Below are 27739 nucleotides of genomic sequence, written 5' to 3'. Positions count from 1 at the left end.
TTTTTTACCTAGTTAAAAATTGCAAAATTCTAAAAGATTTCTATAGTATATTTAATGACTAAGTTTTATTTTATTTTATATATACATTAATGAATTTAGGTTATTGGATAAATTGTCTACTATTGCAATATTGTAATACAGTATTGTATTATGCATATTACAATATAACATTTTACTTCAAAAAATCATTTACTTTAATGCAATACAATTGTTACGTTTTTGAAAAAAAATCATTTACTAAAGGTTACTTGTACCATGTTGTTCCTGAAAATTGCATATGGCAACCATATCAATAACCACAATTTCACACTGACCATAGCTATTTTCTGCTTTCAGCAGGCTTGCCAGATCTTCGAAGTACAGTAGGTTAAGTGATTTCTTAACCTTCCATTTAATGCAATAAACTTTGTCAGATGTTGTTATCCTTTTTTCTGTGAGCACTATGCAAAGTGTAAAAATTTGCATAAATATACCTTGACATGGTGAACACCTTACTAGGAGGGAAAAAGAGATTTAAGGAGGCAGTTGCCAAGATACCTTTTATTTGATTTAGATAAATCAAGTTTAGCATTATTGAAATAAAATAAAATGTCAGTAAATTTCAGTGCAAAATTATTATTTGCACAAACAATGTAAAATGAGGGCAATAGTCGTCAGTTTTGCCTCACATTGGATGTGTATTACCTTTCAAATCTAAAGCTCAACTGGCTTAATTCCAGTTTAGTAAATTTGCTACTCAGAAATGCAAGTTTAACATTAAACAAGGTTAAGGAAATAACCAGCCAAGGTAGCCACAGCTTGTCATAGTTAAACTGTAGCAAATTGATATAAATATCTAGACCTATGGAGATAAATAACATAATCCACTCATGCTGCTTCTGAAATCAGAGAGATAGCAAAATAACCCAGAACAAAACAAAACAAGCACTCTGGAAACATAAACTTTGTTAAGTACTTCAGAAACAAAAACATATTTGAAAAGTGATTACAATGTTATTACCTTTAATAACTTCATAGGGGTCATGGTTCATTTACACGTCTTTTTTGTTTTTCTTGTTTGGTCTAAGGTAACACAAGGCAGTTGTGTTTTGTAACACAATCCATCAGAAATAAGGAATTGGTTAGTGCTTGGATCCAGATTGTGGGAGATGGTCAGGCTGAACCCCAAGAAAGGATCAAATGCATCATCAGTGTTGGGTCCCTGCACACCCACAAGAGATCTAAGTCCAGCCCACCTTGAATTCCTTTCTATTCTTAACTCCACTAATTTCCCTAGGCCATTAGTAGTTCAGATTCTTGTACAGAGTTCAAGCTTGCAATAGATCAAATAAACTGGCAGCAAAAGTTTATTTGATTAATGCCCCCAACAACTTATTCTTTTTTTCTTAATATACAGTAGATTTACCAAGTAGTCAGACATACATATGCAGCAGAACTATGAAACTAGATAAAAATTGGTGATACTTTTTCAGTAAAAAGGAAACCTAAAATGAAACAGCAGTACAAAGATAGTGAAGTGGAAGTAGAAAGGTTTGAGAGGACACAGGGGACTTGGAGGGTTGGAGGTTTTATCCCTGCAAGGTGGATAGGTCAGCCTAATGATCCATCAATGGCCAACAAGCCAGAAATTAAATTGTCATTCTGCACTTTATAGTCTTGATATTGCTCTTCATCCTCCTATGACTTCTATTTACTTTTATTTTATGTTGCATTAATAGAATTAACATCCCATCAAATTACATGCAAAATGAATGGCACAGCAATTAAGTGGGCATATAGCAGACTTGAAAAATCATACTCCAAGATTGCTCTTATTCCTCATACTGATAAAAGGTATTAAGGACTCCTCTACTTTGCCACACTTCAATTAATACTTTGATTTTAACATTCAACTAAGTTAACAAATAACCAGCACTTGAGTTAGTCTAAAATCAGGAAACATAAAAAATTATCTTTTTTTTCCTGGCCAATTAAAGAATTGAAAGTAATAGGTATAAATTTAATAGAAATTCCTTTAGGAAACAAATACCAAATGCATAGTATCATATGGAAGATATTCAGCTTGGTAATGATACTTGCAATAATGTTTTCGAATGGCAAAGTATTCTTATTCCATAGCAGTTTGGACAGTCTCATTTTACTACAAAATGTAGGCTTAAAAATACCTAGAAGCCAAGGAATTTAGGGCTTCTAAGATGAAAACCAGCACTTTGGAGATTATTGACAATTTCTGTGGTCCCTGAAATATACATTCAGCTCTGCTGCAATGGTTTTCACCCATTAACACTGGACTATTGCATTTTGCATGAGTTGTAACTTTTAGTAATCTTTAAAGATATTCTTATGTAAGTGGCTCCTTCAAATGTTATGGTTATATAATATATTTAAATTAACATTTTATTTATTAATTATTATTTTTATACAATGTCTTTTCCTTACTTACATACATGAACTTCCTGAGCCATTACTGGGGAAGGAGGGTCCGCTACATCACAGTGATCCCTCCTTCTGGCCCTGTTAGTTCCACTCCAAGGCCAGATGGTGAGAGTGGTCAGGGCCCTAGTCGCAGGCTGTTGTTGCTAAATGCCAGGTCTGTGGTTCACAAGGCTCCCCTAGTCTGGGACCTAATATTAGACGAGGGGGCAGACCTGGCATGTATTACTGAAACCTGGCTGGACCTGGAGGGAGGAGTCTCCCTCACTGAAATGTGCCCAGAAGGTTTTCAGGTGCTTCATCAGCCGTGACCCCGAGAAGGGGTGGGGGAGTGGCTGTCATCATCCAAGGGTCATTAGTTCCTCGTAGGATCCATGCTCTGGAGCTTGTCAAGTGTGAGTCCTTGTTGGTGAAGTTGGACCTTGAGGGTCAAGTGGGCCTGTTGCTAACGTACCTTCCTCCCAACAGCGTTGCAACAGCTCTCCCCTCGCTCCTCCAGTCAGTAGCCGAGCTGGCGGTAGAGTTCCCCAGGCTTATGGTCCTGGGGGACTTCAACCTGCCTTCACTCGGTGGACACTCTGATGGAGCGCAGGAGTTAATGGCTTCCATGACAGCCATGGACTTGACCCAAGTAATCCGGGGTCCGACTCACTCAGTGGGGCACACACACGACCTCGTATTCCTCTCGGAGCAGTGAAGACGTGATCTAGATTTGAGGGGCACTAAGACCTTGCCCTTGTAATGGTCTGATCACTTCCTACTGAGGCTTGACTTTCGGAGACCAATCCCCCGCTGTAGGGAGGAGGAACTGATTAGGTGGTTATGCCCCAGGCACCTGATGGACCCTATGGGATTTCAGACGGCGCTTGGAGAAATACCTGACACTCTCGTCCACAATCCAGTAGAGTCCTTAGTTGCTGCTTGGAATACAGCAGCGGCAGGGGCTCTAAACCGGATTGCACCTTTATGGCCTCTCCGAGGTAGTGGATCCAGGAGAGCTCCTTGGTTTACTGAGGAACTCCAGGAGATGAAGCGCCAAAAGAGACGCCTAGAGCGCTGCTGGAGGGCCAGTAACTCCGAGTCAGACCGAGCACTGATGAGAGCCTTTATCAGGACCTATCTTGTGGCAATACGGGTGGCAAAATCTGCACATTTTGCTGCTCTTATTGCATCCGCTGAATCGTGCCCAGCCGCCTTGTTTAGAATAGCCCACTCCCTCTTGAAAGGGAGGGATGCGGACGACCCTTTACAAGGTAGGGCTGAGGAATTTGTTCAGTTTCTAATTGATAAAGTCGCTCGGATTTGGACAGATCTGGACTCCAATTGCACGGTACCAGCCGAGGTACCGGGGGAAGGTTTTGAGCGAATTTTATGGAGCGAGTTTCAACTTGTCGCTCCTGAGGAAGTGGACAAGGCCATGGGAGCAGTGAGTGCCTCCAGTTGTATACTGGACCTGTGCCCTTCCTGGCTGGTTTTGACCAGCAGGGAAGTGACACATGGCTGGATCCTGACGATAGTTAACACCTCTTTCCAGGAGGGGTCCTTCCCACACCTCCTAAAGGATGCGGTGGTGAGACCCCTCCTGAAGAAACCTTCTCTGGATCCAGCCATCTTGAGTAACTATCATCCAGTCTCCAAACTCCCCTTTGTTGGGAAGGTTGTTGAGAAAGTGGTGGCCTTTCAACTCCAACGGTCCTTGGATGAAACCGATTATCTGGATCCCTTTCAGTCCGGTTTCAGACTTGGCTACAGCACGGAAACTGCTTTGGTCACGCTGATCAATGATCTCTGGCGAGCCAGGGATAGGGGTCACTCCTCTATCCTGATGCTTCTTGACCTCTCAGCATCCTTCAATACCATCGACCATGGTATCCTTCTGTGATGGTTGCGGGAGGTGGGAGTGGGAGGCACTGTCCTTCGGTGGTTCTCCCCCTACCTCTCGGACAGGTCACAGTCGGTGTTGGTCAGAGGACAGAGATCGACCCCTAGGCCCCTCAATTATGGGGTGCTGCAGGTTTTGGTCCTGTCCCCCCTCCTATTCAACATCTACATGAAGCCGCTGGGTGAGATCATACGCCGACCCGGGATTAAATACTATCAATATGGGGATGATACACAGCTGTATCTGTCCGCCCCATGCCAACTCAGTGAAGTGGTAGAAGTGATGTGCCAGTGCCTGGAGGCTGTTAGGGTCTGGATGGGAATGAACAAGCTGGCGCTCAATCCCAACAAGACCGAGTGGCTATTGATGCTCCTTCCCAAAGATGGTCCAGCTATTCCATCTCTCAGCCTGGGGGGGTGAAATTATATGCCCCTCAGAGAGGGCTCGCAATTTTGGAGTCCTCCTGGATCCACAGCTGACTTTAGAACATCATCTGTTGGCTGTGACCAGGGGGACCTTTGCCCAGGTTCTCCTGGTGCACCAATTGCGGCCCTACCTGGACCGGGAAGCCCTTCAGATAGTCACTCATGCCCTCGTCACCTCAAGACTGGACTACTGTAACACGCTCTACATGGGGCTGCCCTTGAAGAGTGTTCGAAGACTTCAACTTGTCCAGAACGCAGCCGCGCGAGCGATTGTAGGTGCACCTCGGTACAGCCACGTTATCCTCCGCGAGCTGCACTGGATGCCTATTGGTCTCCAGACACGCTTCAAGGTGCTAGTCGTTAATTTTAAAGCCCTACATGGTATCGGACATGGGTACTTGAGAGACCGCCTCCTGCCGGTTACCTCCCAAAGACCTATTAGATCCCACAGATTAGGCCTCCTCTGAATTCCATCTGCCGGCCAATGTCGGCTGGCGACTCCTCAGGGGAGGGCCTTCTCTGTGGCTGCTCCGGCCCTCTGGAACGATCTCCCCGTGGAGATCTGGACCCTTACTAGCAAAGCGGTTAAGACCTGGCTGTTCCGGCAGGCCTGGGGCTATCCAGCCCCATTCGAGGTTATGGTTGTTGTAGAATTTTAAATTGGTGTTTTTTGTTTTTTTTGTATCCCCTCCCTTTTTTATTGTGAGCCGCCCTGAGTCTCTTGGGAATAGGGCGGCATACAAACTCAATAAAACTGAAACTGAAACTGAAACTGAACTTGCATATATTCACTTCCACAGCAAATCATCAAAAGAAATCTATTCATAAAAGTGTAGACACATATAGAGCTGAATTGGTGCACTGATGGTTCATTAATTTGAAGAATAATTACTCCTATTTCTTATTGATTCACTCCAATTTTCACTCCAATCAAAGAAACACTGGATATTAAAGAGGACATCATTTTATTTATTTTATTAATCAGATTATATGGCATCTCAGAAAAAGAGACTGGATGTGTGCAACAATGCATAAGGCAAATATATAAAAAAACAATCTTTATAAAAATATAAAAAGTTAGAATAAAATATGCAAATCACACAGAGAGAATAAAGAGATCAACTACAATGGAGTTATCAAAGAACAGGATTACCAGGCCTGATGACATAACCAGGTCTTAAGTGACTTCCAGAATGATAACAGGGACAGAGCTTATCTAATTCTAGGGTAGGAGACTGTCCCATAGGGTGGGCACCACTGCAGAGAAGGCCTACCTCCTGGTACCCATAGGTTCCTGGCAGATATATCTTCTCTGTTAGTTACTTTCTCTGTTGGATCTAATGGACTGGGCTGATGTAATCATTAGAAAGTGTTACCATTGATAATCATTATGTAAAGATTATCTCTGACATACACTAGAGTTCAAAATAACAGAGAAGCAAGAATCCATTTAGGAAAAGATATATGGCCTTGACAGCATAAATTTCAACCATAGATAGGCAACCCAACATCATATAAGCAAATCCCATAAACCTTATTTTTGGTGTCCTCAAAATATTTTTGATCACATTACCAAACATTTAATTGCAGAACCACTAATTTCGGTGATACAATTGTTTTTATAATTAAGAGAAAATAGGACTCCGTTTACTTATTTTATCCTTAAACTACCCAATTTTCTAAAATTAGAGACATACCTATTTCAGTGATACCTTCACCTGCTAAGCTTCCAAAAACCTTTGATCTCTCCCAAAGTTTTTTTTTTGGGGGGGTGGAAGGGTTCTAAAAACTGTAAACATGTTGTTACATGGCTTTGTGTACTAATTCTATTCTTTCTAACTTAAAAAAGAACAGTCAGATTAAGGGAGAATTAACATTGGTAATACATTTATTGGAAGTGGAGTTTAAATACATAGTAGGAATTCAGCAGTATATAACTCCTAAGAAAGCATAATAATTGATAAAACTTGGAAGCTTTGAGATGGAAACTAAGAAGAAACAGAACAAAGGCTGAAGCTAGAAAGAGAGTCTTGAGAAACGCCTATATTTTACTATACCTCAATTGTGTCTTCTAAAGAATCAGGTGAGTTGAAAATCCGTAAGACCCCTTGAATATAATACATTCTATGCTTTTATGAATATGCATTTAAAATGTAATCCAAGTGCTTGGTTCAGATACAACTGGCTTCATGTTGGCTCTCTAAACAAGAGCAGTTAAACTGTTGGAAACTAGCTTTACCCTTATCATTTAATTAGTTCCTTAGATCATTTTTTCTCAACTTTGGCAACTTTAATTCTGGGAGTTGAATTCTGGAAGTTGAAGTCCACCCATCTTAAAGTTGCCAAGATTGAGAAACAGTGCCTTAGATCACTGACATCAGAAAATAACTCATTGCCAAACTATTATAACAAAAAAAAATCAGAACATTGAACTTCCAAAGTAATTCACTGTTTTTGTTTTTGAAGAATGCCCATATAAGAATCTGGAATAATTTATTTGTAAATATGATGCTAGAAATCTATGATCTGTTTTCAACATGTCAATTTCCCAAGTCTGGTGGGATAGGAGAGTTTTATAGTCATAGGAGATATCAATGAACACATCAATAGTCATACAATATGAATGACACAGTACATCAGGTTGTGGACATCAGGTTGCTTATCCTGATCTAATCCATGTCACTCTTCAGTTGTGAGGGTAATATAGAGGAAGAGGACGTTCCTAAAACCATGGAGACAATGAAGTATTTAAAAAGTTATTTTCTTCATAAAGTAACATACAGAGCACCTATTCAGTTATTGTAACATGAGTTTCCATTTATATCAGAGCAGCCATATGACAATCTAAGATTGAATGGCCTGAAAGTGAGCAAGCAACAGGTTTTCCATTACACAGGTCAATGGATAAGACTCCAACTTACAAGGAAGATATTCATTACATCAGTTGAATGAAAAGGAAGAACCATGATACCATCCATGAAGTCAAGAATTGTGTGTGATATATTAAATCTTATCCAAGGTTATCCAAAGAGACAAGGAAGGCTGGAAGAAACATAACAATAATAAGACAGAGCACTTAAGAATGCACTTAGCTAACATTGAAAAGCCTCTGGTTTATGCTGTCCACATTAAGAAGAGGAAAACAAATGAATTGGGTCATGTAGCTACCTTGAAAAATGAGAAAACCCAATTTGGATTTGAGTTTGTACTTTTTCTATTAGTCATTTACAAATCCTGACAAGGACATCATGTCACTTGAACAAAAGTTGAGAAAAGGACACTCTCCTAAAACTAGAATGGGAAAAAAGTTTCCATTATAATATTGACAAAATGCATTTGCTGTCTTCTTTTGACTGATAGCTTCATCCAAGAACAGATGTTTTTGCGTTTATGTACAGTGCACAATGGTTAAAATTTTGCCTGAAGCTTTCAGCTGTTGTGCACAAATAAAGAATAAACCATAATTGCCCCTCAAATAAAGTGCTTTGCAAAATGTGTGGGGATAACACTAAAGGAGATACTGTATTTGCTTTATTCTTAGGCATAAAAATAGATTTCCAACATTACAACATGCCAATTGTTGAATGAAGAGTAGAAAAACACTACTTTACAGGTCTAAATCATTATTGAACAATAGATCAATAAAGTTTGGGTGACTAGCCTAAAGCTAGTCATTTGTTCTCAGTCTGATTTACTTGTCAGATTGGATGGAGCAAGAGGAGGAGGAAGTCTGTATATATTTATTATCCTCAACTTATCATATATGGGGAAAATATAAATATATGTAGACTTTTATGTATTATGATTACTACTGTTATAATTACTATTAATTATTAGCTGACATATATTACTTCCTCTCTCAATTTTTAGTTCCATCTACTCTGACAGTGATCATAAACAGGAAGATTTATTTATATGATATTTTTTTTCAAAAATGGATTGAAATCATGTGTCCAAGCTGTGAATTACTTCTATAAAACTGCACGGATCTGCATTATTGTGTGGTTAATCTTTTGGTGAGATTCACAGCCTTTGGGGCTGGTTGGTAGCTCAACAGCTCGCGTCCTAACCAAGGACCTAGGAACTGTTAAGGTAACGTCGGATGATATAAGCTGTTCCAAGCAGGGTGGTTTTTTGTAGAATCAGAATGTTCAAGTATGATAAATTTAAAATTTCCAAATAGCAAGGTAGCCCTTTAGGTATTGCTCCAAGGGCTCCAATTATAATCGGGATAACACACAATTTCTTTTTCACAGTTGCTCAACTTCAATTTGCAAGTCCCGGTACTTTGTGATTTTTTCTTGCTGTTTATCTTCAATTCGTGCATCTCCAGATATTGCAATGTCAATGAACCGTACTTTTTTTTTTTTCAATTATTGTTATGTCAGGTGAGTTGTGGGCCAAGTGCCTGTCAATCTGGATTCTGAAGTTCCACAAGATCTTGACTTTTTCATTCTCTAAAACCTTCTGAACCTGATGTTCCCAGTGGTTTTTGCTGTACTGAAATCCAAACTTTTGGCACAATTTCCAGTGAATGATCTTAGCAACACAGTCATGGTGTTGTAGGTAGTCAGTTTGTGAAATTTTGCTGCACCCACTGATCAAGTGTTCAACTGTCTCATCTTTCTCATTACAGAGGCAACATTTGCTGTTGGTGGTATCATGTTGAATTTTTGCCTTCATGTAGTTAGTGGCTAAGGCTTGTTCTTGAGCTGCCAAAATAAGGTCTTCTGTTTCTTTTTTCAGTGCTCCTGATCTTAACCAGTTCCAAGTTAGCTTTTGGTCAGCTTTGCCTTCAATACTTTTCAAGTATTGGCTATGCATAGCTTTGTTTTTCCAATTTTCAGCTCGCTTCTCAATTACTTCTTTCTTATATTCAGCTCTTGACTTAGTTGTCTTTAAAAGGCCTCCTTTATTTACTTCCTTAATCATTGGTTCTTCACTTTTCTGGATGTAATCACTCAAGCTGTGTTTTTCTTCTTCCACAGTCTGTTTTACTTGTAGGAGTCCTCGACCACCCTCTGCTTTTGGTAGATATAATCGGTCAACATCACTTTTAGGGTGCAAAGCATGATTCATTGTCATAAACTTCCTTGTTTTTCTGTACAAATTGTCCAACTCCATCTGGGTCCAATCAATTATTCCTACAGAGTAACAGATCACAGGTATAGCCCAGGTATTTATGGCTTTTAAGATGTTTCCTCCACTCAATTTGAACTTTAATATCTTGCGAATTCATTGAATGTACTTGGCTGAAGTTAATTCCTTGACTTTATTATGCATTGAGTCAGAGGCCTCTAAAATCCCCAAGTACTTGTAGCCTTCTTCTGGTTTTACTGCCTTTACCATTTCTTCATGCTCAAGTTCTATTCCATAATCTTCTATGACCTTGCCTGCTTTGGTTGCTATTGTTGCACATTTGTCAATTCCAAACTGCATACCAATGTCTTGGCTAAATTCTTCTGTGCTTTCAATTAATAAATTCAGTTCAGCTTTTGTTTTACCAAACAGCTAATAATAACAATAATAATAATAATAACAACAACAACAACAACAACTCCGCCGTTGCCGATCCCAAGCCCGGATGAGAAAGGAGGAGGGTTGGTGTCAGGTTGGCAAACTGGCCCCATAAAAGAACTCCGCCAACCCATATAACATGGTGAAAGAAATGAATAAATATTCTATACTGCATCGATAGTCGCACAGGTTAACAAGGGCCGCGACGGATGTTGAGGTCCCTGGACATCCATCGACAAGTGGGCTACAAGTGGACCAGCCAACAAAATGACAAAAATATAGTGCAGATGAAAATCGTGCCATAATGGCCTGTTATTACAACTCAGAGCCATAAAAAAGAGGCTATTTAAAGCGAATGTGTGAATTATGGAAGCAACAATAACCAGATTCAAATGTTAGTGAACAACGACTAGCCGATCAAAGGTGATTTATTATACGGAATCCAGTGTTTAGTGAAGTTGTACTTGAGGAAATTCAGGCAATTTGCAAAAATAAAAAACAACATCACAAGCAGAAACAACCAATACTCAAGACACAACTAAAGACATTGTAATAGAACTTCCAGAAGAAGATGTTGTGGAGGAAATAATAACGCTACCACCAGAACCAGATATCATTGAACCAACTGATGAACTAACTCAAAAACAAAAAGAATTGAAGGACAAGATCATGGAGCATTTTCTGTCTAATGAGGAAAGGCAACGTTTACCATCATTAAAAATTGTGCCTAAGAAACTTTTGGCCCCTATTATGAAAATGGTTAATCCAGTGATTTCAACAATCAAACCGGGATCCATCTTGGAAACGAATCAGTTAATGTACAGTGCAGCTGTAATAGTCACTAATGAACTAGGCATTAAAATCAAAGCACCTAGTCACACAATGGAAAAAGCATCAAAGCCAAAGTGGAGAATCCGATTAGAACAAAAAGTCAAAAAATTAAGGGCAGATGCTAGCAACTTAAAGAACATGCATGAGCAATGGCTTAAAAACAGCAAAATCATAGATCAGCTAATCAGAAGATATAGATTGGATACAAGAAACATCAATGAAGCTGTAGAGATTGTAAAACAGCAGATAACAGCAACAGCTAGAAAAATTGAAAGATATGAGGCACGAATCATCCAATATAAACAAAATCAGCAATTTCGATCAGACCAACGGCATTTTTATCAAAGTCTTAATGTGAATGGTGACACCAAAAGTGAAAAACCAGAAAAGCAGGCCATGGTTGAATTCTGGAAAGAACTGTGGGAAAATGCAAAGGACTACAAAAAGGAAGCAAAGTGGATACGTGACTTGAGAAAACCATTGGCAATAAGCAAATGTAAGTGTTAGAAATAACAACTGAGATGGTCAAAAATCGAGTAAAAAAAGTAAAGAATTGGACATCACCTGGAAATGACCAATTGCATGGTTTCTGGCTCAAATATCTGATTGGTTTACATGCAATATTGGCCAGACAACTGAATGAAATTTTACAAAAGGGTCAAATTGATCAATGGTTAACAACTGGAAAAACATACTTGATTCAGAAGGATGCGACTAAAGGAACAATACCTGAAAACTACATACCAATAACATGCTTGCCAACAACCTTCAAATTACTGACAGGCATTATTGCAGATAACATTATGGGTTATTTGGAAACAAATAACATCTTGCCAGTAGAGCAAAAAGGCAACAAAAGAAGGAGCAGGGGCACAAAAGATCAGCTCCTAATTGATAAAATGATATTAGAAAATTGTAAGAACAGAAAAACAAACTTAAATATGGTCTGGATTGATTACAAAAAGGCATTCGACTCATTGCCACATAGTTGGATCATAAAATGCTTAGAAACAACTGGTTAGCAAAAATATTACATCCTTTACTGAAAAGGCTATGAAACAGTGGAGAACTGAGTTGGCAGTAGGGAATGAGAACTACGGAATGGTTAATATCAAGCGAGGAATTTTCCAGGGTGATTCACTTTCACCTCTTCTCTTCATCATCGCAATGATCCCACTATCAGTAATCTTAAAAAAATGAAATTAGGCTACCAAACAGCCAAAGAAGCTGAAAAAATTTCGCATTTACTATATATGGATGATTTGAAACTCTATGGAAAGTCAGAAACAGAAATCCAATCATTGACAAACACAGTCCGAGTATTCAGCACCGATATTTCAATGCAGTTTGACATGGAAAAATGCGCCACTGTATCCATAAAAAGGGGCAAAATCAAAAGGGAACTAATTAAATGCAACGAAAATGAAGCCTACAAATACTTAGGCATTCTGCAGTTGGATAACATCAAGCATGGAGAAGTAAAAACTATTGTCAGGCGAGAGTACACCAACAGAGTTAGGAAAATTTTGAAATCTAAATTGAATGGTGGAAATACAATCAAGGCCATAAATACCTGGGCAATACCAGTTATAAGATACACAGCTGGTATAGTTAACTGGACACAAGCTGATTTGGACATTTTGGACCGAAAAACCAGGAAACTAATAACAATGCACTACAGTTTACATCCAAGTGGTGATACTGATAGACTACACCTGCCCCGAAAATCAGGTGGCAGATTACAAGTGAAGCAAACAGTTGAAGAAGAAAAACATTCACTGGCTGATTATTTAAAAGAGAATCAAGAACATCTATTAATCAAAGTAAAGAACAAAAAACTACTGAAGGCCCAACAGACGAAACAAGAATACAGAAAAGATGTGATAAAATCAAGAATGGAGAGTTGGCAGAACAAAGCACTGCATGGCCAATTTCTGGAAAAAATAAAAGATAAAGTGGACAGTGAACAAACTTGGTTATGGTTAACAACAGGTACATTAAAGAAAGAAACAGAGTCACTAATCCTGGCTGCGTAAGAACAAGCTATCCGCACAAATGCCATTAAGGCCAAAATAGAAAAATCCTCTGATGATGCCAAATGCAAACTTTGCAAAGAAGCTGATGAAACTGTTGATCACATACTCAGCTGCTGTAAAAAAAATAGCTCAGACTGATTATAAATTGTGGCACAATTCAGTAGCACAAATGATCCATTGGAATTTGTGCAAAAATTATAATATTAAAACAGCAACAAACTGGTGGGAACATCAGCCTGAAAAAGTCACCGAAAATCAGATGGTCAAGAACTTGTGGGATTTCCGTATACAAACGGACAAAATACTGGCGCATAATACACCAGACATCACACTGGTTGAGAAAAATAAGGTTACAATCATAGACATTGCAATACCAGGTAATAGCAGGGTCGCCGAGAAGGAACATGAAAAAATCGCAAAATACCAGGACTTAAAAATCGAAATTCAACAACTATGGCTCAAATCAGCAGTGGTAATTCCAGTGGTAATTGGCATAATTCCAGTGGTAATTGGCACACTGGGTGCTATTCCAAAAGCACTGGAATTACATTTAAAACAGTTAAAATTGACAAAATCACCATCAGTCAAATGCAAAAAGCCGCATTGCTTGGATCTGCACGCATATTACGAAAATACGTTACAACGTCCTAGGCCCCTGGGTGGGGCCCGACTAGTAACCAATGCCAAATCCGGCGAAACAACTGGCCACTGTGATACAATTGTATAATAATAATAACAACAACCACAACAACAATAACAATAATAATAATAATGGTTATGATTGTGATTATGATTATGATTATGATTGTGATTATAATTATTAACAGTACTTATCTGTGATTTATCCATCAAACAATTCAACAAAAAAGGATACTGATCTTTAATTAATTTATATTGTTCAATGCAAATTTACAAACATATAATTCAATTAAAATGCATGCCATACTGAGAAGTTAACTGGCCTGCATATGTATTTAGACAGTTCATGTAATATTCGCTACTAAGTGGTAACTTAAGGATGTCTAATCAACCTTTTTATGGCTAATTGGATTAGGTTAGGTTGGATTAATTACAAAGGTTGTCTACTAATAGCCTTCAAATCTCTTTTTTTTTTTTTAAGAAAAGGAGAAAATGTTACTTTAATCCAGATATTATTTATTGCCATTTTATCTTATTTTTCACTAAAATAGTGCCATGGGGAATACAATGTAATAGAGCAATAAATAATCAGAAATAATGAAAGTTAAATCATATAGGAACATGACAATCTTTTTTCAACAAACACTATGACAAACCTCAATTAACTAGTAAGATTCACTGTCAAATTATGGCAAGTTACTATGCCTACAATAGATGGTAACGAAATTTTAAAACCATGCTATTTTCTACCTTTTATATTATTATTGCTGCTTTTTCAAATAAGCATAGACCAGAAGAGAACCATACATTTTTTTCAAGAACATGGCTGTAAACATCCATTTGTTTTATTAGTTTCTATAAGAATCATAATTATCCCTCAGTAGGCTGACAGCTGGCAACTCAAAGTTTCAGCTTGATTTGAAATGGCTGAGAGATGAATTCTGAACTAAAATAATCCCAGCTGTGTAATGGACATGCTGACAGAGCCTTTAGCTGTAATGTTGTTCTTCACTATAGCAAACAACCTTTGCAATTATAGGTCATGGAGGAGAGCTGTATTTCGTGTGATTAAAGCTTGTTTATCTTGCTTTCCATTAGAAAACAAAAAAGGAACAAATCAGGGTGTAATTCTGCTGGCTGGGAAATTCTGGAAGTAAAAGTCTAATCATCTTACAGTTATCAAGGTTGGGAAACATTGCTTTGGATTGCCCTACATATCATCTTTTTCATAAAAACATGGTTTCTTCTTTAACCAATTTCTGAAGCTTCACCACCATTCTCTTCTATAAGCTGAGTGGAATTCTTTCTCCTTGTCAAAAGCTGAAATAATTTGGGATCTTGATCAGATCTGAATGTGAGGCCTTCTATGTATAAGAAAAAATGGTTTGTATGTTTCTGAATTGGCCCATAGTGGCAGTTGAAGGACATGCTTTGTTCTTTATACTGAATAACGCAGAGCACCAAATGCCAATACCTAGAACAGTAACTTACCAGAAATAGCACTAAAAGCTAGTCAAATTATTATATTGTTTAAACAGAATAAAAAGCTCTGCCACTATTTCAGTTTTTGACAATAAAAGGACAATGACGATAGATTAAATACCTTTTTTTAAAATCAGAATACCTCGATTCTGTTGCTGAGATATCTGTCTCATTCAAAATAATAGTAGGACTACTCCAGGAAATTCTGCTTTTTCTAACTTGTTTGATAAAAGACAATTGACTTTAGAAATGCTTTCAAAGCAGAAAATAAATTATGATGGATGGAGTGTGATATTATTTATTTATAAGGTGGCAAAGTGCTGTGCATGTGTATGTCCTTTTCTTCATTGTGCAATCATCTTTCTTGTAGGTAATTGAAGCACCTTAGCTTCAGGTGCTTCAATTAAATCATGGAGAACTGTATTATAAGGATATTCCTTCTACTGTGTTTTTTTTTCATTAGAAATACTGCTGGCACTGCCAAATGGGAATCCTTCCTTTGAAAATTTGTTAAATATTTTCCTCTTCCCATGAACAAATGGGAAAATTTCTTTGGCCACAAATTTCTGTAAACAATTTAAGAAAAACCAAACAAACAAACCTATTTAAATTACACAAAGAATATATTTCTACAGTGATTCAAAAATTGTAACAATTCTAACCATCACCCTCCCCCCAAAATAACCCTAGTTTTGCTAGTGTTATTATTATTTTATAATCTGAAACCATTTTTAAAAATAAAAATATGACAACTTATCAAACAGAAATAACAGTAACCATGCAGGGAAAACCTGAAACAATTAATAGTGTGAAGGAGGAATGACTTTCATGAGGCATGACTGTTAGAAATGTGGCAACTTTTTTGAAAATAGCTGCGGTTTGATCTCATAGAAGGAAAATGGCCCAATGTTTTAAAATATTCCTCTGCAAAACTACAGACTATTAAAATGGGTCCATCATAAAGGGACCATTTAGACCAGTGATGGTGAACCTTTTTCTTACAGTGTGCCAAAATTGTGCCCGTGCGCCCATGCCAATTCAATCCAACCTCCCTGCCTGCGTGCTACAACCCCCCATGCATGTGCACACGGCACCTCCCCAGGCTCCGGAGGCTTTCCTGAAGCCTGGGGGGGTGGTAAAAACGTCCTCCCCCGGTTCCCCTGGAGACCCTCTGGAAGCTGGAAATAGATCATTATTGAACTTCCGCTTGGCCCATTGGGGCTGTTTTTCAGCCTCCCCAGCCTCTGGAGTCTTTCCTAATTCCAGGGAGGGCAAAAACAGCCTTCCCAGACCTCCAGAAGGGTGAAAAATCAACTGGCTGCTGTGCGCAAGCATGCCAGAGGTGATGGCTGGGGTGTCAGCAAATATGGCTCTGCGTGCCATAGGTTCATCATCATGGATTTAGACCAATTGGGTGATAATAGGAATCCACTTTCAGAATCTCTCTAGGAGGAAAAAACAGACAGCTACTGATAGATAGCTAAATTTTACAGTTTCTTATGAATTAAAAACAACAACTTCTGACTTGTGTTTGGTTCAAGTTGGACACTTTGTATTTGAATTATTAATGTGGATAGCACCAAACCCACCTTTTACCAAGCTGAAATAATCTCACGTTATCCTTCTCCAGCCCAAGAAAAATCAATAAGCAAAGATACCCTTCTCCATTAAAAAGAAAAAGAATAATCTATATTGATGCTTTTTACTACCTATGGAATATGAGAAGGTGGAGAAGACAAGTAGGGGAAAGAGATTTGTAGTAGTTGTATCAATATAAGAGAAACCATGAAGAACACTTAATGATTAGCTTGTTTTAGCATGTCAAAGGGTCACTGGTCATTTCTTAAAAGACAAAATTTTACCTGCATCCAGTCCACCACTGCCTATCCTTTTCTGCTTCTCATCAAAGATAATATTTTCTTTCTTGTGAGAAATTAGGCAGTGTTTCCAGTTCACTTGCTGCATTACATTTCATTGTAGGCAAAGGTCTCCACTCAGATTCTGTGCATTCCTGACAAAATTAACAGGAAAAAATGCTAATTTTAAAAGACATGTATTGTATTAATTTACAAAAGTATTATTTGGAACAACACGTTCTGAACAAAGACAAGGAGGGTGTATAGGAATAGGAAAAGTAATAAACCTTAGGAAATGAAAAAATATTATAACTCCAGTTATAAAGGACTGAATTTTGGAGATGTGTGATCTAACAATTTTTTGAAAAATTATATATTTTGTCAATCAGAAAATGTCACATCTTTCTCTTTGGAAAAATTATTGGACAGATTTAGTGAATATTGAAAACTTCATTTTTGCCTTTGAAGTCAGGGAAAGTTGGAATATGTGTATATTACAAGCTTTTTGTCTTTTTCTATGCTTTTATTGTGTTGCTACTTTCTTTTTTCTTTTAAGTGGTAACAAACCTTCTATTTTATGTATATTTCTTTGAAAATGAGCAGACTTTTCTAGTATCTCATCAAAGAGTATAGTAACCATGAATATGCCTAACTGGTTGGTTGTAAAGTCCATGGATTGAATATGGAACAAGGAAACAAGGAAAGAAGAATAGCATGGATGAAAAAATAAAATCTTCCCTGTATCAGTGAATATACCAACAAGTAGCTATATATGTCTTTATATTTTAAATTCAAATATTAGCTTGCTGTTTCTCCATGGAAGCTGATTTATTTGAAATGTTATTACTTGAAATACCCTAATCTTTTTTGTAATAATTCAAATACTGGAGATTACAGTTTTGGAAAGCAGCCCAGCTACAATCCTATTTATGGATTAAAGGATTTGAACAGCCTTGCAAGTTAGATCTCCAATAGCAAGGATAATGTAAACCCAGTTCCATAAAAATGCTTTACTCTGGAATAATAACCCTACGAAAGGGCAATTGTTGGAGGATACTGGACAAAAGTGTTCTTTTAAAATTATTATTATCTTTATTATTACAAGGAAAAGAGAAATCCTAAGTCCCTCCAAAGCCCATTCAGAGCTCTTGTTGAGATCCTTCTCAGCTTCTTTTGACTATATTGTCATTTATCTTGAAGGCTGTCAAGACAACTAATTATAGAATCTTTAAGAGAGACACTAAAAATTCCATTATGTGCCTTTTCCCTTAAAAGAATCCTTCTATCTACAGGAATCTGAGCTATCATGATGCGGGGAGGAACCCACATTCCATTAAGCAGCATATATTTCTGAACTTTTGCCACAACAGTGCAGTAAAACATTATCAACAGGAAAATCCACTCTTCCAATTTCCCCATATTGCAATTAGCCTTTTTTTAAAATCCTCTGTTGGCCTTAGAGAAAGTGCTTGAAAACAGCACTAAAAGAAGTTTTCTTGTCCCCAACATCATGAGTAAAGTAAATTTCCCATCATTAGCTGGTAGATGATCATAACTTTTCCTGGCATGGGAAACACATGTTTGTCCTCTTAAATTCTTATTTTAATTGACTTACCCACCAATCCATTTTTCCTTCTTGGTTAATTGCTAAATGTTGGTTTTATTATCTATAGCCATCAGTGCTTCTATAAGCCACATTTCCCTTCTCTAAAATAATAGTTTGAATAATCATTTAATATTTTTACTTTGCTTGAATAATGTTACACGGGATTTGCAAAATATGTTGATTGTAAAAAAAAATGTAGAAGTTTTTTTCTAGTTCAGACCATTCCAATAATGTCTCAAGTTTCATGCAGGTGTTTCCAGCCTTTAAAGTGGTATGGTGGAGTGAAGGGATGAATAGCTATTTAAACATTTGAAGCTTGAAATGTTACAAAACTAAAACCACTCTAAAACAGTATTTTTCAAGTACAATACTGAGGTCAAAAGAAGAAAAGGATGTCAGAGAATGAGGTGGCTGGATGAAGTCACTGGAGCAATAGGTGTGAGCTTAAATGGACTCATTTAATAGATGGTAGAAGACAAGAAGGCCTGGAGAAACGTTGTCCATGGGATCACAAAGGATCGGACACAACTTTGCAACTAACAACAACAACACCTCTTTAGGGAATATATTTGAATATCAAACATGGACCTTTAGTAGGTAGCCAATTTTTCAGCCACAGAATTATTCTAAATTGGTGTAACTGCAATGTAGTATCTTATATGTCTGCCTGTTTAAAGTATGAATGTGGGAATGTCCCTCCACTAATGTATGTTGCTCATTCGTTTTCTGTTATTGTGTCTGCCCTTATACTTTTCTTGTGAGTACAAATAGGCTACTATTACCACAATAAAATACTTTGGATATACTTTTGTGACATTTTTGTAATTATTTGTTATGATATCAAGTTTTAATTTTACCACACACACACAGTGTGATGTGAGTACCTAATCTATCATGTATTTTAGTTTTGACACACTCTGATATATGAACTCAATAGTAATAGGTTAGCACAATGGATAAACAAGGCAAGCATACTTTAAAAAATCCTGGCCTGCGTGGCCATAGTCAAATGCAAAGAAGATAAATTAACCTAATTATGTCATTTGCAATGTACACTTTTGCAAAGAATCCTGCCCATGGAATTTGAAAACTATTTATATTTGGAGCCAGTCCTCCCCTTGCGTCATTCTGCACATTGTGTTTATTTGTGACTCAGATTAGTTTGCCTCTCTCTATTGCTTTGAATTTTGAATTCACAAAAGTCTTCTATGCAATTCATGCATCACTTTAACTTATAGGCAGAATGTTCTTTGTTCCTTTTTTCTTTAGTATTTTAAATGCACCCAAACACACTGCAGACAAAATGATTCGTTCAATTCTTCCTAAATGCTTCTGTAATAATTCATGCAGTCTTTTGATGCACCATGTTCTGGCTGACAGCCCAAATGTTTAATGAAATCTCAGATGGAGATTTGTATGACTTGGGATGCTTTTGCAAATAAACAGAACCAGCATGGAATCCCTGCCTACATATATACACAAAAACATTAAGCCCGGGGGAGAGAAAAAAATCCCAATTTTACCACTGCTTTCAGAATCCAGAAGAATCTTTTCACTTTAGCAAAACTGGGTTCTTAGTGTAGGCTATTTTCTGCCTGTCTACCTAGGTCAAATGGCGAAAGGATGGGTACAGTCAATCTTTCTAAAGATTGAGACAACATTTACAAAAAAAAAACAAAGCAGGGGACTCTCTAATCACATTGCCATGCAATACAAAAGGCAAAATATACTTTTTCTGAATATCTCCTATCCACTTTTGAAGAATGATGGATAGGAGAAGAACAAACACTACTCCGATGCAAAAGGTAAATGTATGCCACTCAATCCTTCAGCTGACACTACATTTCATTCCAGACATTTCTTTTCACTGCAGGTCAACCTATACACTATACACTGTAGGTCTCATCTTCACAGATCGCAAGAACATAGAGTGCATCTGAAGCATTTTCTACAGTATGGTCTCTGTATGACTGATGTGCATTAAGTATTTTTTTAAAAAAAAAATCCCTATAATTCTAAAACAGGATTAAACAAGATATGTTTATCTTGACTTTACATTCTATACATCTAGATGATTCTTAAAGTGACTACAAATCAAATACTATGGTCCATATACAACATGTAACATGCCAGGCAAGCAAGCTTAATTTTTATGTACACATTCATGTCATGAGATCCGAATCCAGAGGCATTATGGTTGGGAAAAATAATGAATTTTGGCAGAGATTTTTGTTTTGTTTTTATTTTTACTATTATATGCTTATTCTCATGCTTTTCATTCTTCAAATGACAGGAAATTGGTCTGTCAGCATTCAGCAAAGATGTTCAAGGACTGCAAGGGCTACAAAAGAGCCTCTTGGGAATCACAAATTCCCCACTCTGCCTTAGATCATCAACAAGGCCCTTCATAACATTGGTTTGATTATTACATTTCTGTCCTTTTTTTAAAAAAAAAAAGTGTTTTTACTGTAAACCACTAGAGTCACTTAGATGAAATGGGAAGGGTAGAAAGGTATAAATAAATACATAAATCTTTTCACCAAGTACTCAAAGTGATACCATTCCCTTCTTTCTTTTACTATTAATATTGCTGTATTTGTGTTTTAACTTTTTAGTGAGGGCTGTCTGTGTGAGAGTTGGGTATGACTGATTCGGAGGACCTGGCGGGGTATGCGGGGGTCACCGGGGTGGTTGGGGGAACTACATCCATGGGAGAGGGTCAGGGCATTGCGGTCATAACAGGGAGGGGCAGATATGGTGGGGACTTTAGGGCAGGCCATTACCGGGGAAGGAGGGTTCGCTATATCACAGAGATCCCTCCTTCCGGCCCTAGGAGTCCCACTCCAAGGTCAGATGGCACGAGTAATCAGGACCCTGGTCTCAGGCTGCTGTCGCTAAATGCCAGGTCTGTTGTTCATAAGGCTCCCCTCCTCCGGGACTTGATTTTAGACGAGGGGGTAGACCTGGCATGTATTACTGAGACATGGCTGGGCACGGAGGGAGGAGTCCCCCTCGTAGAGATGTGCCCAGACGGATTTCAGGTGCTTCATCAGCCGAGAGCCCAGGGAAGGGGTGGCGGTGTGGCTATTGTAGTCCGGGAGTCTTTAGCACCTCGTAGGATCCCTGCTCTGGAGCTTGTCGGGTGTGAGTCCCTACTGTTGAAGCTGGACCTCAAGGGTCAAGTGGGTCTGCTGCTAACGTACCTGCCTCCCAACTGCGTTGCAGCAGCCCTCCACTCGCTCCTCGAGTCAGTAGCCGAGCTAGCAGTTGAGTTCCCTAGGCTTATGGTTCTGGGGGACTTCAACTTGCCTTCGCTCGGTGAACGCTCTGACGGAGCGCAGGAGTTCATGGCTTCCATGACAGCCATGGGCTTGACCCAGGTAATTCGAGGCCCAACCCACTCAGCGGGTCACACACTCGACCTCGTATTCCTCTCGGAGCAGTGGAGTTATGATCTTGGTCTGAGGGGTAATGAGATCATACCCCTGTCGTGGTCAGACCACTGCCTACTGAGGCTAGACTTCCGGAGGCCAAACCCCCACTGTAGGGAGGAGGAACCGACCAGGTGGTTCCGCCCCAGGCGACTTATGGACCCTGTAAGGTTCCAGACGGAGCTTGGGGTTATTCCTGATACTCTCGCCCACAGTTCGGCGGAGACTCTTGCTGCTGCCTGGCACTCGGCAGCATCAGAGTCTCTGGACCGGATTGCGCCACTACGGCCCCTCTGGGTCAGTGGCTCCCGGAGGCCTCCTTGGTTCACCGAGGAGCTCCGGGAGATAAAGCGCCGGAGGAGATGCCTAGAGCACCAGTGGAGATCCGATAGGTCCGAACCGAACCGGGCACTTTTGACAGCATGCACCAAGGAATACATCCGGGCATTAAGAACAGCGAAAAGAACACACATTGCCACCTTGGTAGCGTCCGCCGAGTCCCGCCCAGCTGCCCTGTTTAGGATAACCCGCTCCCTCCTAAATAGGAGGGTGACGGGGGACCCCTTACAGGGTAGGGCTGAGGAGTATGTTCAGTTCTTGGCGGACAAAGTTGTTCGGTTTCGGTCGGACCTGGACTCCACTCCCGCAGATCCAGCTGAGACACAAGGGAATGACTTGGCAGACCATCTCTGGGTTGAGTTTCAGGATGTTGCCTCCGGGGATGTGGACAAGGCTATGCGAGCTGTGAGTGCCTCCACCTGTATACTGGACCCGTGTCCCTCCCGGCTGGTTGCCAACAGCAGCGAGGTGACACGAGGCTGGATCCAGGCGGTTGTTACCGCCTCTCTTCGGGAGGGGCACTTCCCTACCGCGCTCAAGGCAGCGGTGGTGAGACCCCTCCTGAAGAAACCATCCTTGGATCCAGCCGTTCTTAATAACTACCGTCCAGTCTCCAACCTCCCCTTCGTGGGGAAGGTTGTTGAGAAGGTGGTGGCCTTCCAGCTTCAGTGTACCTTGGAGGAAGCTAACTACCTTGACCCCTTCCAGTCCGGCTTCAGGCCCGGTTACAGCACAGAAACCGCTTTGGTCGCATTGACCGATGATCTCTGGAGAGCCAGAGATGGAGGCCATGCGTCCATCCTGGTTCTCCTTGACCTCTCAGCGGCTTTTGATACCATCGACCATGGTATCCTTCTGCGACGACTGCGGGAGGTGGGGGTGGGCGGCACTGTTTTGCAGTGGTTCTCCTCCTACCTCTCGGACAGGTCGCAGTCGGTGTTGGTAGGGGGGCAGAGATCGTCCCCGAGGCCCCTAACTTATGGGGTGCCACAGGGTTCGGTCTTATCCCCCCTACTATTTAACATATACATGAAACCGCTGGGCGAGATCATTCGGAGGCACGGGATAAAATACCACCAATACGCGGACGATACACAGTTGTATCTGTCCGCCCCGTGCCAACTCAATGAAGCGGTGGACGTGATGAACCGGGGTCTTGAGGCTGTTAAAGACTGGATGAGAGCTAACAAACTGGTACTCAACCCGGACAAGACCGAGTGGCTGTTGTGTTTTCCTCCCAACAATTTGGCCGACGTTCCATCAATCAGGCTGGGGGGTCAAAATGTATACCCCTCAGACAGGGTCCGCAACTTGGGAGTCCTCCTGGACCCACAGCTGAGTTTCGACCATCACTTGTCAGCTGTGACCAGGGGGGCATTTGCCCAGGTTCGCCTGGTGCGCCAGTTGCGGCCCTACCTGAACCGGGAGGCCCTCACAACAGTCACTCGAGCCCTTGTGATCTCTAGGCTGGAATACTGCAATGTGCTCTACATGGGGCTGCCCTTGAAGAGCATCCGGTGACTTCAGCTAGTCAAGAACGCAGCCGCGCGAGTGATTGTGGGCGCACCACTGTTTGCCCACATAACACCGATCCTCCGTGAGCTGCGCTGGCTACCTGTTGATCTCCGGGTGCACTTCAAGGTCCTACTTACCATTCACAAAGCGCTCCATGGTAGTGGATCTGGCTATTTGAGAAACCGCCTTCTGCCAATTACCTCCCTTCGTCCCATCAGATCGCATAGAGTAGGCCTCCTCCGAATTCCATCCGCCAGTCAGTGCCGACTGACGACTATGCGGAGGAGAGCCTTCTCAGTTGCAGCTCCGACGCTATGGAACAATCTCCCTGTGGAGATCCGCACCCTCACCACCGTCCAGGCCTTCCGCACAGCCCTCAAGATCTGGCTATCCCGTCAGGCCTGGGGATAAGACTTTACTCTCGCCCCTCCCGAATGTTGAATGAATGTTGTGTTTTTACCGCTAATTATTTTTACTCACATTTTCTTTTTGTGTTTTGTCCTGCACTCCCCTCCCCTATTATTGTAAGCCGCCCTGAGTCCCCTCAGGGAAAAGGGCGGCCTATAAATGTTTAATAAAATCTAAAAAAATCTAAAATCTTTCAATTCTCTCTGGAAATCACCTGTTGATAAGTTAGGGTTGAAAGCAGTGGTGGGTTTCAAATTTTTTTAGAACCTATTCTGTAGGTGTGGCCTGTTTTGTGGGAGTGGCTTGGTGGTCATGTGACTGGGTGGGCATGGCTTGGGGTTGTGTGACCGGGTGGGCATGGCAAACTTGGAAAATGTGAAACTCACTTAACAATGCTCTTGCTTAGCAACCAAAATTTTGGGCTAAATTGTGGTCATAAGTTCTCTTTCTTTTTCTTTCTTTCTTTCTTTTTTCCTTCCTTCCTTCCTTCCTTCCTTCCTTCCTTTTGTCTCTCGCTCTCTCCTTTTCTTTCATTCTTTCCTTCCTCTCTTACTTTCTCTCTTTCTCTCTCTCTCCTCCCTCTCTCTCACCCACACATCCCTTCCAATTATTTTTGTAAATATATTCTATGAAGTAAAACCGGTGCCCAATAAATCCTATGATCACGATATTCTGTGTCCTACAAGCCAATTCTCAGAGCTCCCAATTCAGCCTCTTACCGCTCTGGGGGTTAATCAAATATGGTTAGTCGTCCTGTTATCTCTTGGCCTTTTAGCAGAGTGGCAGAGAGGGCTAATTTTAAACAGCTTTTTTTTCTTTTACTGAAGCCAGATTTCTCTGCTGCTTGGCAGGTGACCGTGTGGGTGTTCAAAGGTGTTGGGCACACCATGGAAGGCATGCACATCATACAGAGAGAGAGAGAGAGAGAGAGAGAGACAGAGACAATTTGATAATTTGATAACTTTGAACTCAGTTATCAAGACTAAGGGCACAATACATATTTTTCGTGATGAGGCATTTGTGGGAGTGGAGTTCCCACAAGTGGCCACCCATGTTATTTAAATGGGACAAGACCAAGTTGCTAATTTAATCCAGTGATCATTATGTAAAAAATACAACTTACCTGTATCCCAAAAGTCATGAGAACATACAGTGAAAAAAGTTGTCAAAAATGAGAAGATGAAGATCTTTGGAACTTTCAAATACAGATAGGTCGTCATTTGGAACACAACATGCCAGATATCACAGTTGTTGAAAACCAAAGTGTATAATTTATTGATATTGATGTACCAAGAAACACCAGAGTTGAAGAAAAAGAACTGGAAAAAATCATGAAATATAGTAACCTGGCCATCGAAACTATACGATTTTGGATGAAACATGTAACAGTGATACCCATTGTCATTGGAGCACTTGGTACCATGTCCAAGAATTTTACAAAATACATCAATAAATTGCAACTTCCTGCAATAACAGCAGCAGAACTGCAAAAAAAAAAATCTGTGTTACTCAGAACATCATACATGTTAAGAAGGTACTTGCTTGATAGCTAGGATACTGGTTGCAACCAGTATCAACCATCTGCACCAAAAGTATTTGTGATACATTTTTAAATGTTTAGTTGACTGAGTTTCAGGTTTAATGAATAAAAGTTAATAATAATAATAACAACAGCAACAATAACTATAAAAGGCCCTCCCTTTAATCTATTTTCTTTCCTTCAATCTTAATGCCCTTTTCTATTTTGCCTCTTCTTTCAGAAACTAATCAAATAATATTTTTGATATAAGCTAATTGCAACAAGCAGCGTACCTATATGGGCAGAGACACTGGTGAAGGGGGAGAAAAAGGTATTATAAATATGGAGGAACAAGGTGAAGAATCATTGAGAGGAATTAGCCATAATCCCATCCAGGTCACCAAAGTCTCCAACATCATGAAAGAACATCACCTGGGATGAAGATGTATAATTGTGTATCATCAATATAGTAATGATACCTCATTGCACTATGATGGATTATGTTATCCAGCGATATCATGCACATGTTAAAAAAGAAATTGAGAAAGTACTGAGCCTTGAGTCACCGCACAAAATAGTGTGAGCTGGACCTCTCACTTCTACTCAACTGGGCAACCCACTCACAACTCTCTAAATCAGGCCAAAATGATACCATGGTCAATGGTATTAAAAGCCATTGAGAGGGGAGGAAGAGCAAGGATGGATGCACCAATTCCATTCTGCTTCAGCCAGAGGCCATCCATGGTGACTTCTTGAATATATAGGGAAGACATCAGAACATCTGGACCTATTTCTTGGCAAATGGGATTTTAAAAAAATGAAAGATATAGCCCCTTGGTGACATTAAACTTAGCATGAGTTTTACCACTATACATTTTTTCAAACATGACTATATGACATTTCAGCCAAGATAGCAAAAAATAAAAATGGATAAAACAGCAACATCCAGATTAGTCATTAAAGAACATAACATATACTGGTAGTGTAGAAAATGTAACTTAATTTTAACTTTAAAATTTCAAAGTAACATTACTTTTCCACTTGCTTTTCCAAAATAACAGATTTGACAAAGAAGCCCAACATGATATTAGCTTTATCCCCCTTAAATGGCTGGGATGAAATTTATTAGCAAGCAATTCATGTGTCAGAAAATTCATTATGGTACTTAACTGCCTTCCCAGTTTTTCAAATAGGGAAGTAAACTTGCAAATTGGATATTGTCTCTAATGATCTAAGTGGCAACACAAATGCTATCAAATCCTCAAAGTGCTTTGCAACGTTATGAAGTGCTTCACAACCATCTTATTCAATTTTCTGCATTGAAGTGAATTTGCATTGATGGAATGATTAAATCAAAGTTTGGTCAAACTGAACTACCACTTTAAAACTTTGCATAGTTCTAATAGTTTAAAATCTGCATTAGACCTTTTTAATGTTTTCCACATCCTTTGCTTTCTGTGGCATCTTGACTAATAGAGTGAGTTCCAGAGAACTCAAAAGCTTGCATACTAATTTGTGGGAGCTTCTAAAAGAACACACTTCTGATACATCTAAAAGCATCATCCAACAGAATTATATACAATGCCTCATTTTGACTCTAACATGGAAATTGATGTTGATATCAATTTTATTGCCATAAACCTATTGCTACAATTTTGTCATCAATATGCCAAAAAAACAGTCAGTAAGCAATATCATCTGATCTGTTTTTACTATTAATGGTCTTTGTTTCTGTTTTCCCAAATGGAGGAATTTTAGACTTTGTCAGCTATTTATCCATTATTTCCCTTTGTTGTCGCTGCTATATATAGATCAGATCT

General features: G+C 39.5%; 1 long non-coding RNA gene across 5 annotated transcripts in view; it reads right to left on the bottom strand.

The window, feature by feature from the left end:
• Nucleotides 1-27739, bottom strand: part of LOC116508830 — a 172371-nt gene that overhangs the window by 41403 nt on the left and 103229 nt on the right. For all 5 annotated transcript variants that reach the window (XR_004255423.1, XR_004255426.1, XR_004255424.1 and 2 more), the window contains one exon: nucleotides 17108-17256. This is a non-coding gene — a long non-coding RNA (uncharacterized LOC116508830). The remainder of the gene's footprint in view (nucleotides 1-17107; nucleotides 17257-27739) is intronic.

Source organism: Thamnophis elegans, chromosome 5 (genome assembly GCF_009769535.1).
Source record: "Thamnophis elegans isolate rThaEle1 chromosome 5, rThaEle1.pri, whole genome shotgun sequence".
Taxonomy (NCBI): domain Eukaryota; kingdom Metazoa; phylum Chordata; class Lepidosauria; order Squamata; family Colubridae; genus Thamnophis; species Thamnophis elegans.
Note: the sequence above shows the minus strand (reverse complement) of the source record. Positions and strands in the feature narration are given on the sequence as shown.